The sequence below is a fragment of the Alligator mississippiensis genome, chromosome 2, assembly GCF_030867095.1.
Source record: "Alligator mississippiensis isolate rAllMis1 chromosome 2, rAllMis1, whole genome shotgun sequence".
Lineage (NCBI taxonomy): Eukaryota > Metazoa > Chordata > Crocodylia > Alligatoridae > Alligator > Alligator mississippiensis.
Window position 1 is genome coordinate 206,579,551 of NC_081825.1, and position 19,102 is coordinate 206,598,652.

The window sequence follows — 19,102 nt, forward strand, 5'->3', positions numbered from 1 at the left end:
GTCTGCTCCTTATCATTGCAGATGGGCATTCGACACATAACATTCACTTTTGCTTAGGCTTTGCATAGTAGTTTCTAGGTCGAACCTTACACCCCTACGCTACAGGACATGCACTGTGAAGAAGCTCTGGGCTTCACTGTGATCACAACTCCTCAGGAAAATCACAGCTCCTGAGGGGAGAAAAGACTAGTACGATACAGGCGCCACAGACCCTACTTTCCCAGCTGGTGGCTCAGACCTGCATGCGCTCCTCCCAGGAGCATCAGCCACAGCCAACCCTGAGCTCCACAGGGTTGGGAGCTACCCCCAGAACCAGGGACAGCTCCCCACTCCCTTTGGAGCTTGGGACTTAGCCAGGCAGCAGTGTGGCAGCAGTGTGGCCCCGTGCCTGGGGCTGACCAGAAGCAAATTGCTCCCAGCCAGCATCTACACATGCGGTACAGTGCAGTAGGTCAGTGTGTGGTTTTCTAGTACCTGTATGCAACAGGGTGCAAGCTAAGGGCCGGTCCCATGCCAGCCCACCCACCTGTCTCTATGGGGCTATCCACCCTGTCTCATCTGCCATGACTTTGGTGTTCCCATAAACGGATGGTAAATGCAGGAGACTGACCATTACTGCCCTGATGCCAGGGGCCACTATCTGTGGCTCCAATCTCCCTTACACTGCAGCCCATGTCTTGCAGTTGGCATCCACATGATCTTCTTAACCTACACCACAACTGGTGCTCCAGGGTCTCATAGGGACTCTCGCTCCCCACCTCTGGAGCAGCAGGTCATTGTGCTCAACTACAGGTCTTACTTTCAACCCACACTTGGCCTCCTTGCAGTGGAGGACTTACCAGGGTCAGGACTCACCGCTCTCTCTCTGACTGAACCCCCTTACTCGGCCTTTGGCCCAAACTATGGCATCAAGCATCTGAAGACATACCTTGGCCTACTCCCCTCACATGGGGTTCCTACTATGCCCTCTCTAGGGCCTCTGCATCACATGCCACCCTGGGGTCTACTCATTGTCTTCCCAATCAACTACTCATGAGGCTGGCCCTTGCTCTGTTCTTTAGGCCTACTCCCATTCAGCCCTACTCTGTGCCTGGCCACACAACTCCACCCTCTTTTCTCACACCTCACTACAATGCCTTCTCTCAGGGCCTCGGGGTCGACCACCCCCATAGGCTCATGTGGCACTTTGTTTCCTGTGCCTGGCCCCACTACACTCACTCCCTGGGGTCTTACATCCCCCTCATGGGCTCAGGTGGCCACAGTCATGCCTGGCCCCACTCCTGCCTCCAAAGCCCACCCAAAGATGGGGGCTGGGGTTAAGGTACCCTGACCCAACCTTCACCGGTTGGTAACTGGCCTGGTGTTTCCTGGGGACTCCCATGCCACCAGGAGCCCCAGCAGACCACCCACTCCCAGCAGGGTGCAGTTTCATGCCCAGGACCAAGACCCTCTAGCTCCTACCTGCTAGATGTTCCATGAAGCTCAGCTAGGCAGACTGTTGTATTTATATAGGCAGCCAGTGTTCTAAAATGGCTGCCGCAGTCAAGCACCTCCTGGCTGCTTGACTCAGCCCTTAAAGTGGCAGGCACTGCAAGTGCACTGCCACACTGTATCTATTGGTACTAGCAAACTGTGCATTAGATTAGTCAAATACTCAGTAAAACATCTGGTGTAGATGTGCCCCCTGCTACTCTTCTTCAGGGGCAGAATGCTTTATATATACTCCATAACTGTCAGTCCCATATTTTCTCAATTCAATTTACAGCCCCTAACCACTCAGTCAAACTCTTTGCTTTTCTAGTGTCTTTGAGGTTTAGGATCCTCTTTGATCCCATACTGAACATAGAAAGGTAAACCATGCCGGGTAAGCAGTCAGTAGATCCCCTATTTTTTTCCCCTCAAAGAAATCCTGTGAAGCTTCTGCAGGAAATCCTGTATTATCTACCATTCTGCATCTTATTTTAAACTTGTATTTTAAAACACCAGATAAAAATGCATGGTTCTTATTAGCATTTCTCTGATAACATAACAGAGACTTTAAATTTAATGTACTTATAATTTACAGCCACTCCAAAACTTTTTTACACTTCTAGAGCTGGGAGGTGCCAAGGGGCACTACTATAAATGCTAATCAAGCCCTGCATGCTTTTTTTTGTCTGTTATGAAAAAAATGTACCTTATTTCAGTAGTTGGGAAATGTAGTTGGTATGGTGGTGTGGAAAATAGTGGTAAAAATCTCAAAATACAATAAACAGTATATCCACTTCTCATGTCAGATGTGACTAATCGCCTTTTTTCTGCCACAGAACTTTGATTCTTTCTTCCTCTAAATTAATACTAAATCAAATAATTCCAAAAGAGCATCTAAAGCTGGGAGAATGGTCAGTTATTACAATCTTTTATTTTATGTTCTACCTTCCCCTTCCAAACTTCCCCCTCCATCCTGAACATGCCTCTATAGTGCCTCCAATAGGTGCTAAAGGAGGCAGCTCAAAGATGTGTCCAGGGGCTGGCAGAATGTGAGTGAGAAGTGTTTGCAGGGAACATGCTTTCTTGTAGGCAGAAAAGGATGACCAAGGGAGGGGGAGTGGAATGGGATGACTACAATGTTCAGAGCAGTCATTACCATGCTGTGAAATGGCAAATTGCAGTCCAGTACTGTTTGCCACAGAACTGGAGCTGAAGGTGCTTCAGATTTCTAAAGGTTTCATGACTGAAAAGTACAGTCATGGAAAATTAAATACACTTCAAAATGATGTTGTAAATCAACTTCTGAGAGAGAACACAAAACATAAAAACCCTGTATTCACAGGTATCTTAATTGTGGCTACTCTGGCTGGGGCAAGTTAACAGACTCTGTACAAAAAATTGTTAAATGAGGCTTGCGATATTATTGTTCAGTTATTGATCACCTATGGTTTGGTAAGAGGGTGAAAAAGACGTACGGTAAAACTTGAACAAGTTCAGTAAGAACAATAGCAAAATGCAGTTCCAAATGTGGACAGGAAAACCATAACCTTTATAACAAGAGCTTTTATATAGTATGTAAAAGCTAAAAAATGCTTGTTCTGTACAACTGTCACATCTGCTTTCAGTCTCTGTGCCAAAGGGTCAGAGCTCAATCATAATCCTGTTGCACCCCCTGCTGGTTAAAAGCCTGTGCTCATTTTGTTACTTTACACTGAGATAAACATTGCAGTCATTTCACACTTCTTTTAACATTCCATGTGAATTTAATTATCATTTGTTTGGACTTTGTTTGTTACGGAGTACAAACAGTTTATTACAGATGTTCACATTTTAAAGTTTTTTTCATTGACAGTTATTGCACACGATTCACCAAAGACTTCAATATTCAGCCGACTTCAAATCGTCAGGCCTCAATTGTATTCCTGCCCAGCTTTTTGATGAGAAAGGACAAGAAATTAAAAACCCACTTTTACTGAAGAATGAGCAAAAAGTTTGGTTTTCTTATGGTAAAGATTACAGGTAGGAGCAAAATGTTTATCCGTGTGACTGTCAGCAATCTTTTCGTTGTCAAACTATCAGAAGAGGAAGTTTGATAACCTCCAGGTAAAACCTCTTTTATTTTTATTTTAAATTCCAATAAAATTTCAGAGGTCTTGTTTGAGGCAGTATTGTTTGTAGAATATGACATCTCTGTCTCTGACTTTCTGTCTTAATGCCTTGTCATAGTTCTTGATGTCTGCCTGTCAGCACAGCAAGAGGGATTTTTTCATGTCTGAATAGTCACCTTAATGATAGCAGATGGAAACACCACAGGGGGTCCAAGCCCATCACACTGTCATTGTCACAGACTGCCCTGACCTGTTTCCACTCCTCTATTTTTTGTCTCTTTTTAAAGGAGAAATGGATGGTAATTGAAAAGGATCTTAAGCAAGATTTATGAAGCTGTAGACAACATGATTCCCTGCTATCTCTCTATGTTTTCACAAATAAAGTCTTAACCTCTTAAGCACCATTGACAGTAGAGAAATAAATTGGTAAAGCTTTTAAAGAGTGGCCTACCAAAGTTTTTTTCTTTAAATAAGTAGTATCCAGGTTGCATTACTTCCTAATCATGTTTGAGGGGTGCTTAGGTTTTTAGATTTAATTCCTGCATAAAATTATCTTATTTCCTACAAAAAAAGTGGCTGTACTACATATTCACTGCTATGCTAGCCTGTTGTGGTTTTTTTGAATTATTGTGAAATTATGTTTCTTGACTTCTGAGATCATGTCTAAAACTTGTTGTCAAGAACCTTGAGCTCACTGTGTTGTATTAACAATTTGAGTTTACTTTCCCAATTAAGTTTATATAATTTGATGCTTACTTGTTGTTTAACTATTACCAACTATAATTTAATTTGGTGTGGTTTTAGATACTACTTGTTTAAAAGAACCAAACAATTTTTAAATTTTTAATTAAAGAATGATACAGAATTAGAATGCTGAAAAATAGGTAAATATAGGTATGTAGTACAATACAGTTGTTGGACATCTAATTTGTTCATCATACTGGAAAAAAATTAAGAACCAAAAAAGTATTTTGATTATAACTAATCCGAGACAGCAAGATGACAATTATGTTAATACATTAAACATATTGTGAGTTCAGAGTGTAAAGAATAGTTGGTATATTGACTTGATGATAATGTACGGTATGCTTTATCCAGTGCCTTATTTCTATTCTGTGTTTCAAAAAGCTGTAAATGAATAAATACTTAACATTTTTAGCCCAGAAAATTTACCAAATACTTGCTAAAGATATTGTGAGTTTTGCTGTTGACAACGCTCTAAACAATTTAAGTAGATTGTGACTAGAATGCAGCTGCATTCCTGGAATCAATGATAACTTCCAAAGTGGTAACAATTAATCTGTAGCTTGCTACATACCTCCAGAGTTCCTTAGAAACAGATTAAAGGAGAAAAATGTGATCAATTGTGTGCTGAGAGAATGATTTCTTTAAATCTTGAAGGGAACAAAGTAAAAATGTAGAAGAAACAGAGAACTAGAATAATTCAACGAATAATATTAGGTGAAATATATTGCTTAAAATAAAATAAGATCATTAAGGATAGACTTTTTAAAATACATTTGGGCTCTTAAAAGTTTCTTAAGCACTTATTAGAATATTCAAAAGCACCTGTATGCCTAAATCCCATTGAAATAAATGGGATTTAGATGACTAGGTGCTTTTGAGAATCTCACTAGCACCTCTCTGAATCTTTTGGCTTCTAATTTTTTTTTTAAATCTGGCTTTGAGTCCTTAACTGGTAAAACCATATTCATGTAGGGTATTATAGAACACAAACTTAGTATTGGTATTTTCTAATATTATACAAAGTATATCTTGTATTTCTACCTAGTAAAGCTCTGTGAGACAAATCCTGCAGTCCTCTTCAGGCAAAACATCCACTGAAATCCATATCTGAATAGTCATTTGTCTATAATCCAACACTATTCAATCTGTTTTAATGATAAGTATTATTGGTTTAACATTTTGAACATGACTCTTATTATGGCTTTCATGACGTTTATATCTTGAAACAAAACAAACCATTTCCAAAATTGAAGAATAATTTTACAACCATTTAAAATAGTTCACAGTTTCCGTTAATTATTAATTATTGTCAAGGAAGTAGATTATACTCTTCTCTTTAGCATCTGTTTTAACTGGAGAGTTTGGACACTACCATCCTTTAAATGATTAATAGCAATCACAAAATTTACAACGCAGTAAAAATGGTAAGACATTACAAAATATAATGTAAACGCTTTATGTAATATTTTTGCACTAAAAGCACATATTTTTGAATATGTTAAGCAACATAGAAGTGTATAGTCTTGTGATTACTGCTTATTCATCAATCATCTACAATTTCTCTCCTAATGGCAAAAATTATCTTTTTCCTTTTAATATTAATTTTTTTTCTACTCTGCCAGGAAGAGTGAGCTCTGGTATATTTACAGGAACTCATTGTCCATACACTATGATAAAAAAGTGATTATTTAATTGATGACATTTCATTTTACTGTATATTATAACACATTACAGTTCTGTACAAACAATTCCTCCGTTAATCTGCTTCACTCAAACCTGAAAACTTGTCAGGAGTGTTACTCTTAGAATGAACATAATGTACAACCATTGTTTTAAGTGAATGCATCATAAAACGGGTGTTGCTTGTTAACCTTTTAAGCATGTTCAAATTACCAGCTTTAGATTAATGACATATAGCATTTATAATGTCTGTAAAAATAATACTAAACTATATGATAAATGATTATTTATATTTTTATTGGTTTATTTTTGAAACCAGTCTTGCTCTTTCTTAAACTGTTACTTCCCTCAGGATAATGTGAAATAGCTTATGGTTTTTTTTCTATACATTTTTGTAAAAGTGAATTTTGATTCTAGTTTAGAATCATATTTTATCGCATTAAAGAATGTTTTGTTGAAAGTGACATTGGCAACTTGCCGATGGCTAATTTTACCTAAATGAACTAAAAGTTATATTTTAGTGAAGTTTACCTGCCCCATTTAGTAATCTTAGATTAAACAAACATACAGACCAAAAGCCCATAACCAGGATTTCTGGATTTCTTTTAATTTTCTCCTGTGTTGATGTATGAAAGATTCAATGGACAACAGGAAAAACTGAAGAACTATACAGTGAAAGCAATGGAAGTGACTATACATAGTGTTTTCAAATGAACAAAATGAACTATCTGGGGGAATACATACACAAAAGCATGTTTTTTTTCTAATGTCTTTCAGTTATACTGACTCTAGATGATTCTTACACACACAAATATTCATATGGAAATAATTTTTTAGGTTTGTGTGTCTTTTAAAAGAAGCTTTACTAATAAGACTAGCGTATATGATGTTTATATTTAATTTGCTTTTAATTTAATTATTTGAACCAATATTAGACCTAGATAATTCTAATGGATGATAGAAAAGTATACATAATTATACTAGGTGATCTACTGATCTCAGTCATCAATGGCTCTCTCATCTTTAAGGATTAACTAATTAAATTAGCTAATTTTACTTTTTTATTAATTTGGCAAAATACTCTGTAATTTGTTATGGTTTCTATCAAACTACGTTTATATTATTTACTTATTGATGTACACTAACTTACAGTTTGAATCCATCCTCTTTAGATGATAACTAAGTACTAGTCACAATTCTGAGCTCTTTTTCTCCAAGTAGTTATTAATCCTAGGAGAAGAGCTAATACTGCAAGAGTAATTCAACTTGGTTGCTGTTCATATCCCATGGATTAATAAAGATAAGATGCCTGAGGACATAGAGTGGCTCCTAGGTTACTAATTTTGTTGCCAACATACAAAATGCTGTATACTTTTTAATATTTTCTTTCTTAGTCCATTCATCAGAATTTCTATTGTTATGTTCACTGTCTTTGTATGTATAATCTTATTATTATTTTTGCAGCTGTTTGCTTTTGTTTCAGAAAGGTCAGCTTTGATGTTATTTCCATTTTTCAGGTCTCCCTTAAACTGTGTTCTGAGTTTGACCTTTGACAAAGTGACTGCAGCTGAAAAGGATGGTATCACGGTTATTTATAAAAGTCTTCTGGATCATAATGCTGATCTGCTGCCAGGATTTGACAAGTATTTTAACTTTACTTTGTAAATATTATCCAAAAAATAAAACCAAGTTTACAATGAAAGTTAGATGAAGATTAAAATGTTGAAAAGCTAGTCAGCAAATATTCCTATCCATATGATAATAAATACCATTTTTTCAAGCCACAACATAACACGTGTACTTCTTCATTATCTCTTCATGAAATGTTAGTAGTTATAAAAATGAACTAAATGTAATATATATTAGCTTTCAACTTTTATGCAGTACATTTAAAATAAGTAGAAGGATATTGTATACACTTTTGTCTGAAAAAGTTAGAAGGTAATAGCAGTACAGAAAGGTTGGGTCAGTAATTTTTTTTAGTTCAAGGACCTTCACTGAAATCTAAGATAAAAAGTTATACCTTTTACTTATACCTTTACTAAAAAGCATTTTAAAATATTTTTCTATTAAAGTTGCCATTTTGTTTGTCCTGGAAAAAAACAGTAGCTGTTTAAAAGCTGCCAGTACATTTATTGATATCTTATATAACTTTGGGTATAGACAGCCATAAGATTATATCAATATCAAATATCAATATATACGCTGTTAATGGAACTGTTTCCTCTGCATGATTCTGTAGGGATAGAAGTATAGGAAAACCACTGTAACTTTCTTTAGGGGCAAAGTTAGAGCAGTCTAGTCAAACTGTCTTTTATTATTAAAGTATCTTGCAGACAGATAATAACAGCTGATTCTCACTCATGAGTACCAGCTCCCCATCTCCTTTTAAAGTAGTTAAAAGGTATCTTTGTCTATACCCTTTATCTCCCATTTATATCTTTTATCCTACAACCACTGTGCACACAAGTAACATTAAGTATGTGAATAACCCTATTCACCTAATGAAATTATTCAAATGTTCTGGGTTACTTCTACATGTGTTTGCAGGATCAGGGATATATTTTCCTAATCTCCCAGTGCCAGCTCCTTGGTTGGGAGACCAGGGCTGGGAGATCCTTATCTCCCAGCAGCTACCCCACAACCATGGAGCTGGCGCTGGGAAAGAAGGATCTCCCAGCCCCAACCCCCCAGTCACAGGGCTCGGGCTGGGAGATAAGGATTTCCTAGCCCTGTGATCGTGGAGTGGGGGCTTGGAGCTCCCTGCTGCTGGGACAGGGGGACATAGTCCCTCCCTGGGCTCCAGTGGCAGAGCCCACCCTTGCAGCAGGCAGCTCCTAGGGACAGGGAGCAATCTCCTGCCCCCTGTTACCTGGCTTACCAGGAGCACATTTGTTCCCAGTCAGGTGTCTACACGTGAGCTACTGTACAGTAAGTAATCTTGAATAATTTGCTACTTGAATTTGCAGGTAGCAAATTTACTCGCTATTAGACCCAATTACCGTGCAGTAAGCTTTTGCACGTGTGGACATGGGCACTTACTGCAAAGTAATTAGCTCTACTGTGCATTAAAGCATCTTGTGTAGATGGGCCATCTGTGAAGCTGAAGCTGGGCTTCAGGTCTGGGCCAAAATGTCCAAATATTATCTCTTAGGTTCAATCTTGGCTTAAGCCTATGTATAATTTATTTACATTTAAATTGCAAGGCCTTTTAGGCATTGCTTATATGTTTTTACTCTTTTTTTTTTTCTAAATATAGTAAGATGTCAAGACAAGTTTAATATATCAAATTATATGTAAAATTTATTTCAAGTATAAGATATAGAAAAGAAAGTATTTTTTAAGTTATGAAAGAAATGTTGATGACTTTGTTTATTCTTAGTTGGAAAGTTTATACAGGATTTCCAGATACCTTCCAATGTACAAACCACCAGACACTTCAGACTTTGGAAAAGGTGGATGTGGATAGCCATTTTATACAATACAAGGTCAGCACATTCCTATTTAAAGCACATTATTAGCTATTACCCAGTTTTTTAATGTACCTGACTTTCACCTTATTTTCTGTGCAAGTTAATGTCTTGAATGTTTTCTTGCATGGACACATGGGTTATCATACCACCAAAGGGTCCAATGGTTAAACATGTCTCTGTGGCACATGTTCATTTAAGACAGGGGTTTTCAACCTTTTTTAATAAGTGTACCCCTGGTGGGTGAACTTGGAGCAGAGGGGCAGGCGGCGGGGGGACAGCTGGATGAGGAGTGGAAGGGGGCTGGCTGCATGGGGTGGTGTGTGGTGGCAGCAGCCACCACATGTGAGCTTCCTTCCCCCTCCCCCCTGCATCCAGCCGGCGCCTGTGCGGCCCGCAGTGGGGTACCGCTGCCCTTGCCCCCCACCCCAGCCTTACTCCTGGGAGGTGATGGCATGGAGTAGTGGATGGTGGCACTCCATCCCCACCCACCCACACATACCCCCTAGGACCTTCCCAAGTACCCCCTGATTTAAGATGCTATGGGATCTTATCCTTGATCCCAACAATCATGCCTTTTGCTATGCCACGTGCATGGCAGGAGATGTGATTTCTGGGCTCCAGAATCAGATCCCAGTTGTGCCCTTTCTACTTGCAAGTGCAGAGAAAGCCTGAGCTTATGATCCCAAGCTCCCTCTACACCAGCAACTTGAAATCAGGATGTCCACAGCCCATTCTGAAATGTTTGATACGTGGCAACCCAAAGTGTTGTTTTGTTTCTGGTGAAGTAGAATGACCATGATGTTTATACATTAGTTATTGGTATATTCATGTTTTAAATAAAATTACTTCAGAGGCAAAAACTATCTGATCAAGATTGAGAAAAATGTAAAATACTTGAATATTACTGATCCTTATCTATAGTAAAAGATTAGGCATATGTGTTGGAAGATAAAGAATGGGCTAGTTAATATTAACCTAAAAACAGCAAGTATGCTACTATATGGTGGCTTTTAAATTTGGAAACAAGACGAGTACATGCAAGGATTACATATCTGGAAGTGAACAAAGTACTGTGAATAGTAGTAATGTGATATCCTCAAGAGAGACTCTTTTAAAACAAAATTCAGGGCAGAAGTGCTAGATACCTAGACAATTTTGTATTCCAGAAACTTTGTGCTCAATGAAGTGCAGAAGACAGTAAGAGGATTACACACTAAAGAGGTAAAAGGCTCAGATGTTCTGGGTGCATATGCTTTAACTCTATCTTCAGGTTTAGATATTGTAGTTCAGCCCCTAACTGTTACTTTTAATCTTTTATTGACAAGTAAAACCTTTCCAGCAGAGTGGTATTAGAGTGGAATTCAGACCATATAATCCCTGTGCATAAGTCTGCGACTATAGACAACCCTGACAATTACAACCTGTTGTTCTTTTATCACTGGTGAGGAAGACTAGCCATAAATCAGCAAGTTGGGATAGAGAAGCATCAGCTGATTTAATCTTTTGATGCTTTATCAGTTCTGGTTATATGATCATTCTTTACAGCTTTCATAAAATTAATCATATTCTGTTTTTGACAAGGGAAGGTTAGAGGATATATGATTTTGGACATTATATTTCTATCAGCTTAATCTTTTAGTGGGAACTAAATACTTAAATCCCTAAATATTGTATTAAAAAATTTCCTCAGGATTTCAGGGCTTTCTCAAATATAATAGAAACAATTAAACAATTCAAATCCTCATATTGGCATCTCACATTCGGTGAGTTGCAATGTATGTATCCTATGTATTTCTAACACAGCAAGTAGTAATTATTTTCAGCTTTTTACTCTCTCTCTCTCTATATATATATATCAGATTTTTACTATATATATTATATAGTAAAACCTATATATATAGATAAAATGTATATCTAGGTTTTTACTACATAGTAAAAACCTATATATATATGTATTTCTCTCTCTATATAGAGAGAGAGATAAAGTAGGCCCACCTTTAATTATAATTTGTTAAATTCTTTAATGTATGCACCTTTGAAATTCTTCAGTATCACATTCCAAAGTATAGCTTATCAACAGTGAACTATATTTTTAATCCAAATTAAGTAGTTTTTTGACTTAAAAGAATCAGTTTTATAGAGCTTGCATAGCGTTAGAGACAGTAGCAATGTGACTTCAGATAATGCTTAATGAAGTTTGGTGATTTCTAGTCATCTTGGACCTTCTCCATATCAGCAGTTGCCAGAAGTTAATAAGAAGGGGATGACAAAACCAGAGACTTTTTCTCTTGCTACCTTCCTTTATTGTAGTCTGGCGCACATAATATTTCTGGCATGATTAACATGTTAATAGTGCTATGAATACACATGATGCAAAATGCTATGTAACATCTCTGTGGCTGGTTTGAATGGCACCGTAAACTGAACATAAGGTACACCTCATCATTCTAGTGGTGACAATCAGCTGATTGTCACCACTGGGATGAGTGACAGGCTGTGACCTTGAACCTAGAGCAGGGGCAAGCAATTATTTTGGGCAGAGGGCCGCTTACTGAGTTTTGGCAAGCCATCCAGGGCCACATGACAGGCAGCCAAGGGCAGATAAATATTAATTTTCTAAATTTTTAGGGGCCCTGCAGGAGGGATAGAATGGCCTGGCAGGCTACATCTGGCCCGCAGGCTGCATTTTGCCCACCCCTGACCTAGGGCCTTTGCCTGCCTGGGGCAGATCCTCATCCCACTCCACCACCTCCTCAGCAACACTGGGGTAGACCCAGATGGCCAGAATCCTCCCTCTGGGCCTAGCCACACACTCACTTTCTGCTACTGGAATGACCAACAAGGTCAGCTGACCCTTCACCCCTTCCATTATAAATGCTTGACCCAGAACAGAAAGTATCTGGGCAACAAGGCTTAACTCTGTATCTAGGCTGCTGCACTTCTGACTTGAGCTGCTACTACTTTGGTTACCTGATCTAGCTTACCCACAGACTCAGTTTGGCCTGACCTGACTCTAGTTTGATCTCTTGGATACTTGACCTGACAAGCCTCCCGACATTGTGCTGTACCTGATCCACTGGATTTGTCTAGGTTCCCCAGATGGATGTCCTGGCTTCTCTGTGTTACATCTTTGCACTCCCCTCACATCTTGGCTGCTTCTCCTGACCCTGCAGTGACACCAAAACCTGACTGCCCACAGCCTGGCATGACACTGGGCTGCCCTGGTCCTGATGCTGACAATCTGCTGATTGTCCACACCAGGATGCAGGTTTGCCAGGACCTGGCACCTTAAAGAGCATTATCCTTCCTTTAAGGCTTTTGAAGGTGCCAGGTCCCAGTGGACATGGGGCAGCTCCAGGGTCTGTCAAAAAATCTTTCCTTGCCTGATTCTCAGAAATGGGACTGGGGTTGCTTGGTGCTGAATCCTGAGGCTCAGCTGGGGCAGTCCTGGGGTCCAGGACAAAGCCACCCCCTGCCCAATTGGTGGGATCCAGCTGGAGGCAGCTCCAGATCCCAAACCTGGTTACCCCTACTATATCCCCAAAGGATGCTGACCATGAAGTTGGGGGTGGGGGAGTTTCTCTCATACCCAGCTGCATGTGTCAGTTTAAAAAGCTGCCTGACACATGCAGCAGGGAGTGAAGAGAACTTCCCCATCCCCAGCTATACTTGCCCATTTAAAGAGGCTCCTGGCACTAGCAGCTGGGGATGAGGGAGCTTTCCCACCCCCTGCTGCTTGCATGACTGCATCTTTAAACTGGTGCTTTGTAAGATAGGGAAGCTCCCCAACTTCCAACTGCACCATGGGGGGCACTGCAAACCCGATGCTGGGTAGCCTCTTCCTGATGTTGGGCCTGAAACAAAAAGTGGGTAGGCATTCAGGTGGGGCTCCAGGCTGCATGCCCACTTATTTAAGGTCCAGGTCACTGTGACCCCGACATCGGGGAAAGATTCCCCAGTGTTGGGCTCATGGCACCACATACCTTTAAAAAGTTGGCATGCAGCTGGGAGGCCCTGGGCACTCATGGAAGCAGCACATGGGGAGGGGGAGCACTTGGCTCCCCAGCTGCTGCTTTCATATTTGAGGGATGCAGATGAGGAACAGGGAGCTTCCTGCTCCCCTACTGCAGGTGCCCCCAACTCAGGTAGCTGATAGTTGTGTAGTTGGGGTTTAAGGAATTTGATGCCTCATTCCCAGAATTGCCTGAGCTGCCATGAAGGTATGGCATGGCAGATAATGTGATTTGGGGAATGGGGCATAAAAATTCTCAGACTCCAGTCATGAGACTGCACTAACATTTGCCAGCAGCCATAGAATCAGTTTCCCCTCCTTTATCTCAACTTCTACACTGAAGTAATTCTCCTGACTTCTTTGGGATGTTCTTGAATAACACTGAGGAAATAAGAGTAGACTCGCATATTAATTAATCTCTCTATTTCTCATGATCATCAGTCATCCCTTGAAAGACATTATAAGAAGAAAAGTTTCAATCTGTTGGCAGACTTTCACCATAAAGCTGATGTAATGGAGCAAACAAGGGTAATGCTAGTGCAAGGGACTACTTGAGCACAAAGAGAGCCTCCCCCTTGCTGGCATTAGATATATGGCCAGGGGAAAGAGGAAGGCTACATAATTATATAGTATCAAAACCTTGCATACACCGAAGGCCTAGAGAGGACCTGTGGTCTCTAGAAAGCTGAAGAAGTTGTGTATCTGGCTGGAGGGGAGTTGTGGCCAGAATTATTAAAGAATATAGTGATTCAGTGCATCCCCTCAGCAGCCTGCATTAGTTGAATTCCTGTATTCCCTATGTATTTTTAAATCTGCTCCCCTGACTGCTGACTGAAAATGTGGGTGAGGACTGATTCTTCTAGACATGTCCCCACAAGTGGGAATGTGCGTTTCCCCAGGGACAAATAGCAGCGGCACATATTTGCGCCGCTGCTACTTGTCCCATGGCTTGGCCTTGCACATGTGCTCTGGCACATGGCAAAGTGCCTTGGGTGGGGTTGGGGAGGTTGGACCAGTACCTGGGCTGGCCCCAGGAGCTTTACCTGGGGCCCTGGGGATCTCCAAGGGCTGCAATGGCAGTGATCCATGAGCATGGAGCCTGACTGGCAGCCAGAGCATGGCTCTGGCAGGCCAAGATCCAGTTTCAGGCAGTGCACGCTGCTTTTATTTCTTGCATTTTTATTTCATAGATTTCATAGATTTCATAGACATTAGGGCTGGAAGGGACCTTGGAAGATCATCGAGTCCAGCCCCCCGCCCAAAGGGCAGAAAGTCAGCTGGGGTCATAGGATCCCAGCAAGATAAGCATCCAGTTTCATCTTGAAGGTTCAATGAAGGCGCTTGAACGACCTCCGGTGGCAGGCTGTTCCAGACCTTGGGGGCTCGGACAGTAAAGAAATTCTTCCTTATGTCCAGCCTGAAACGATCTTGTAGTAGTTTGTGACCATGCGACCTCGTCATCCCTTGGGGCGCTCTGGTGAACAAACATTCCCCCAGATACTGGTGGTCACCCCTGATAAACTTGTAGGTGGCCATCAGATCACCCCTGAGCCTGCGCTTTTCCAGGCTAAAGAGCCCCAGGGCTCTCAGCCTGTCATCGTAGGGTCTGCTTCCCTGACCTCTGATCATGCGCGTGGCTCTTCTCTGGACTCTCTCAAGCTTCTCCACATCCTTTTTGAATTGTGGAGCCCAAAACTGGGCGCAGTACTCCAGCTGCAGCCTCACTAAGGCCGAGTACAGGGGGAGAATGACGTCCCAGGATTTGCTTGAGAAGCATCTATGGATGCAAGCCAGCATTTTGGTCGCTTTACTAGCGGCAGCATCGCATTGCAGGCTCATGTTCATCTTGTGGTCAATGATGACCCCCAAGTCTCTTTCTTCCATAGTGCTAGCCAACAAAGCACTGCCAAGCCTATAAGGATGCTGCAGGTTTTTTTTCCCAAGGTGGAGAACCTTGCATTTATCGGCGTTGAACACCATCAGATTCTCGTCCGCCCACTTGCTGAGCCTGTCCAGGTCAGCCTGGATCATCCGCCTGTCTTCTGGTGTGGATGCTTTGCCTGAAAGTTTGGTGTCATCTGCGAACTTGGCCAGTCCGCTTCTGACTCCAGTGTCCACATCATTAATGAAGATGTTGAACAGTATGGGTCCAAGGACAGAGCCCTGGGGGACCCCACTGGTCACCGGACACCACGATGAGTGACTTCCATCAATTACTACCCTCTGGGTCCGACCCCGGAGCCAATTTTCCAGCCAGTGGATCGTGGAGGACCCAAGGCGACAATTGGCCAGTTTCTCCAAGAGACGATCATGGGACACCAGATCGAAGGCTTTTTTGAAGTCAAGATATATGACATAAATCTCATCTCCCTTGTCCAGGTGATAGGTCACCTGGTCGTAGAAGGAAATGAGATTGGTCAAGCAAGACCTACCCGCAACAAACCCGTGCTGGCTATCCCTTAAGATGTTGGCGTCGGCCAGTCCATTAGGGATGGCCTCTTTAATAAACTTTTCTAAGATCTTCCCCGGGATAGAAGTCAGGCTGATGGGCCTATAGTTAGCCGGATCCACTTTCCTCCCTTTCTTGAAGATAGGCACCACATTGGCCTTCTTCCAGTCTTCGGGCACTACACCAGAGCGCCAAGAGTTTTCAAAGATCCGCGCTAGAGGCTGGGCTATGATGCTCGCCAGCTCCTTGAGTACCCTGGGGTGAAGATTGTCAGGGCCGGCTGACTTGAAGGTATCCAGCTTCTCAAGATGTTCCTTCACGAAGTCAGCATTAATGGAGGGCAGGGGATCACCCTCACTCGGACTTCCCGGCTCTGTAGCGGGCATGGGCGTCCCATGGGGCTGATGAAAGACCGACGCAAAGTACCTATTTAATAGGTTGGCTTTTTCCTGGGCGTCAGTTGTCAGTTGCCCCATCTGGTTCAGCAGGGGTCCAACGTTGCCCCTGCTTTTCCTCCGGCTCCCCACATATCTGAAAAAGGACTTTTTATTGTCCTTGATGCTCAAAGCTAGCTGGAGATCAGTTGCAGCCTTGGTTTTCCTGGTCAGCTCCCTACAGGACCGGACCAGTGCAGAATAATCCTCCTTGGAGGTGACTCCCATCCTCCATCCTTTGTAGGCCTTTCTTTTTAGCCTCAGGAGGTCTGCTAGGTCCCTGGAGAGCCAGGGGGGCTGCTGTGCCCTCTTGCTGCCTTTCCTCCGAGATGGAATAGACTTAGTTTGTGCATTGAGGATCGCTCCCTTGAGGAGCAACCACTCTTCTTGAACTCCCCTCTCCCTGTGGTCACAGTCCCTTAGGGCCTCACTGACAAGCCTCCTGAGCTTGTCAAAGTCGGCTTTCCTGAAGTCAAGGACTTCCGTGTTGCTGACTGACTTGCCAGCTTTTCGGCGGATGGTGAAGGTGATCAGCTCGTGGTCGCTGTCACCCAGCTTCCCATCGATCACTAGGTCGCCGACTAGGTCATCCCCAGTAGCCAGTACCAGGTCGAGCAGCGCTTTGCCTCTCGTTGGCTCATAGACTTCTTGAGTCAGGTAGAGGTCATCCACGCATGAGAGGAAGCTCTGCGACCGCTCAGATTTTGCTGAGCGATCCTCCCACGAGATGTCCAGGTAATTGAAGTCACCCATGACAACCATGGTCCTGGAGCATGCGGCCTCAGCCAGTTCCTGGGCAAACTCCTGGTCAAGCTCAGGACTTTGGGTGGGAGGTCTGTAATAGACTCCCACCATTGTGTCCCCTGTGCCGTGTTCCCCACGGATTTTAACCCAGAGGGTCTCCAGCCATCCACCCTGGTCGCCAATATCGGCTTGCAGGGACGCATAGCTTTCCTTAACATAGAGAGCTACACCCCCGCCCCTTTTCTCTACACGATCCCTCCTGTACAGGGTATAGCCATCTATCCCCGTGGTCCAGTCATGGGTGGAGTCCCACCAGGTCTCTGTTATCCCTATGACATCGTAATTGTTTGCACTGAGCAGGAGAATGAGTTCCTCCTGCTTATTCCCCAGGCTCCTGGCATTAGTGTACAGGCAGGCAAGTGCCCCTTGGGGGGCTCCTTCCTTGCCCACAGATTTTACCAGGGCTGGGGCTGGGGTGGGCTCCCTTGAGTGCCATGATCCACTGGCTTTGCAAGGATTGCTCAGAGGGCCAGCAGTGGCGGTAGTCCCCCTGTCCCCTAACGGGCTTAGTTTAAAGCCTGGTGGAGCAGGTCAGCCAGTCTAGCTGAGAAGAGCCTCCTCCCTAGGGGAGAGAGGTGGAGACCATCTTTTCCCAGCAGCTCGCTGCCTCTCTCGCCGAAGAGTGGGCTGTGGTCATGAAAGCCAAAGCCTTCCTGACGACACCAGCGCCGCAGTCTTTGGTTGACCACATAGATCCTCCTGTCCCTTCTCAGCCCATAGCCTGAGACTGGGAGGATCGACGAGAACACCACCTGTGCCCCCAGACCCTTAAGCCCTGCTCCCAAATCCCTGTAGCACCTCATGATCTGGCTGGGAGTGCTCCGAGCCGTGTCATTGGTGCCCACATGAATAAGGAGCATGGGATAGTGGTCTGTGGGTTTGAGGAGCTTGGGGATCCTCTCCGCAATGTCCCGGATGCGGGCCCCTGGGAAGCAGCAGACTTGCCGGGCTAAGGGGTCGGGGTGGCAGATTGGCCCCTCCGTCCCCCTCAGGAGGGAGTCTCCCACAACAAACACCTTACGTTTTGTCTTGGGGAGAGCAGGGGCGGGAGCTGCAGTTAGGCCCATGTTGCCTGTGGGGGCCGGCAACTCAGCAGGCTCTGCTGGGGCAGCAAGAGGTGCATACCTGTTGCTCAGTTCTGGCGGGGGAGGGGCCTTGGTGCGGCGGGCCTTAGGGCCCTTGACCACCTTGGTCCATGCCCTTGGCTGGACACAGCAGGAGGTCCCAGAGTCCTCCTTTGGCGTGGAGGGAGACTGTGATCTACCCTCTGCCTCCCGGGGGAGAAGGGCCTGGCAGTAGGAGTCTATCTCCTGCTCGCAGTCCCTGATGGCACGCAGTCTCTGGACTGTGGCCTGGAGCTCCTCCAGCTGGTGCACCAGAGACCCCAAAAGGGAGCAGACCCCGCAAGGGGAGGTCGCCATGCTCCCAGGCCCCAGAGCCTGAAAAAGGGACAGGCAGCCCCTGCAGCCGAGAGCCAGGGGCTCCGTCTGCGTGGAGCCCGGAATTAGATACCAGGATTTTCCGGTATCTAAATTTGTTGCTGTGCTGTAAATATGCAGTGCAGCAAACAAATTAGCATGCACCATATGCGTTTTGCAGTGCCTCAAAAGGCTCTGAGGTGCCACAAATTGCACGTTTCCACTTGTGGGGGCACACCCTCTGAGATTAAATTTCCTCCAGGTTCCAGAGACCAAGTTTATATGTAAATCTGCAATTTGCATCTCCTGATTTCTATTTTAGTCAATAAATTGGACTCCATAACTATCACCTCTTCAGTGAATTCATCTTCAAAATAAAAATGCATAATTCAAAATACTTACAGATGACACATATTTTTAGTGCTACATACATGATATTAGGTACATCTACATGTTGCCATATGGCAACATTGCTACAGCGCCGTGCTTTAGTACTTCCTTTTGGAA

At 43.3% G+C, this 19,102-nt stretch overlaps 1 long non-coding RNA gene across 1 annotated transcript; it reads left to right on the forward strand.

Moving 5' to 3' along the window:
- The first annotated feature begins 3,328 nt into the window (after nucleotides 1-3,328).
- LOC132248714 (uncharacterized) lies at nucleotides 3,329-9,487 on the forward strand. The gene is made up of 3 exons (XR_009460060.1): nucleotides 3,329-3,489; nucleotides 7,523-7,648; nucleotides 9,388-9,487. It is a non-coding gene; the product is annotated as an uncharacterized LOC132248714 (long non-coding RNA).
- Nucleotides 9,488-19,102: the final 9,615 nt, after the last annotated feature.